This window comes from Lissotriton vulgaris, unplaced genomic scaffold (genome assembly GCF_964263255.1).
Source record: "Lissotriton vulgaris unplaced genomic scaffold, aLisVul1.2 SCAFFOLD_10171, whole genome shotgun sequence".
In the NCBI taxonomy this organism is placed as follows: Eukaryota; Metazoa; Chordata; class Amphibia; order Caudata; family Salamandridae; genus Lissotriton; species Lissotriton vulgaris.
The window spans coordinates 1-2,247 of NW_028245167.1; positions in this window are offsets into that span (position 1 = coordinate 1).

Sequence of the window (2,247 nt, forward strand, 5' to 3'; positions counted from 1 at the left end):
ACAAAAATCCAACATACACAGTTCAAGGATATGATTTAAAAAGAGTTCTTAAGGTTGCGTTAAAATAATCCACAGTTGCGTCACATTTTAGCAAAAAGTACCTTTAGAATGTGACAAAAGTTCCATGGGAAAGCTACAGCGTTGGAAAAAAAACTAAGCATGGGCGGAAAATCCGTCCCGCTCGCGGATTTTACGGATTTTCGGTAAATTCGCAATCCGCGAGATTCGCGAATTTCCCGCAAAATCCGCAAATTGGCACGCAGCGGATTTTTTTTTCTTGGTGACACAATTTTGCGGCGTGCGGTGTTCACTTACCGTCATTCAGCATTTGCCGAGTTGTTTTTCTCGATATTTTGCGAGTGCTGCGCCATTTTGGATCTTGCTGCCGGATCCCGCAGGAGTTTGGCGACCGCGATTACGTCATCGCGGCTTGCCACCTTACACAGCGAGAGTTTGTCAACGCGAGTACGCCGTGATCACGTATCGCGTGAGTTCGCAATTGCGAACACGTAGATGCGGCGGGCAGCAACAATCTCGCACTCGCGAAAATACAAAACTAGCAATTCTGCACAAGAAATGCACCAGCAAGCAGCATAAACCTTCTGAAAATGATGATTTTTATCTGAATAACTCCTCAGGTTGACATTTGCCTGCACTTTTTTTGCAAGGAGTCCATTTTGGGGAGGGGGCGGTGGGAGAAAGGAAGTGCCCCACAGTCTCCAACTTCCTGTTCCTGTCCGGCAGGCTCCTCCCAGTGCTTTGTCCATCTCCTGGTCACTTTTCATTTGGATCTGGAGCTGGAAGGATTACTTTTTGTGGATGCTGCTGGATATTTGTATTTGAGGCCTTTTTGACTTTCTTTGGATCACTTTTGGATTAGAAATTTCACAAGTAAGTTTGTTTGGGGCATTACAGTTGCTGCAACTACAATTTTGGAATTTTCGATTTTTGGGCAGTTGTTGGGGCCTTTTGCCCAGGGGTACTCAGTGGTGGGTGGACTGAGTCTTTCTGTGGGGTCTCTTTAATAAAAACATCATGGAGGGCCTGGATGGCTTGGGATTGTGCTGATTTTTCTGTGATTTTCGTTTTTTTGGGCTCTTGTTGTGGCCTTTTCACCAGGGGTAGTGAGTGGTGCATGGGACTAGTCTTTCTGTGGGGTGTCTTGAATTTAAACATCATGGAGGGCCTGGATGGCATGGGTTTGTGCTGATTTTTCTGTGTTTTTCGATTTTTTGGGGTGTTCATGGGGACAGGCCATGTGGGTGGGGTCCATTTTGAGTGCTGCTACAGGCAGGCCATGTGCTGGGAGGCAGGGGGCCATTTTGAATGCAGGCAGTGTTCTTAGGTCTGCAACCATTTTGCCTAGCTTTCAACCTTTATGCCCAGGGGTAGTGAGTGGTGCATGGGCCTAGTCTTTCTGTGGGGTGTCTTGAATTTAAACATCATGGAGGGCTTGGGATTGTGCTGATTTTTCTGTGATTTTCGTTTTTTTGGGCTGTTGTTGTGGCCTTTTCACCAGAGGTAGTGAGTGGTGCATGGGCCTAGTCTTTCTGTGGGGTGTCTTGAATTTATACATCATGGAGGGCATGGATGGCATGAGATTGTGCTGATTTTTTCTGTGTTTTTCGTTTTTTTGGGGTGTATAACTGAACTGATGTTCCTCTGTCTTTTATTGCTTTTAGTTGCACAAGACTCAAGAGAACCACCAGTGCCAGGAAGAAGTCCTGCAGCGGTGTGTGTGTGCAGCATAACGTCAAGCGACGTCACGTCTGGCCACAGACAACTCTGCAACTCGTGCAACTGCGGCCTGCTGTTCTGACCTCTGAAGAAGATGGCCCCAAAAAAAGTTCCCTGTAGCTCCTCTAGCAAGAAAGTTGCCAGTAAGGAGCAGAAGAAGCAAGTTACCATGGAGACTGGTGTGCCGCCCGCCACATTTTTTGGGAGTAAAATAAAGTACGCCTGCAGCAGCAGCCAGATCTGCTGGGGACCAAGCTGGTCTCCTTTCTGGTGAAGAATTGGCTTGGTAGTTTAGTCTGCCCTGTTCCCATTATGCACTGGGCCAGGGACAGACTGATTTGCATATAGCCAGGTTCTGAGCTGGGATGGTGCAGTGAGATAAATAACGGTGATGGATCAAGCCCTGATCTTTGGACTGGGTAAGAGTGGTCTGCTTAATTCAGACACTCTGTTCATCACCACCCCCTTTTCTGAATCGTTTATGGCCACTATCGGTGTGGCAGGGTATAC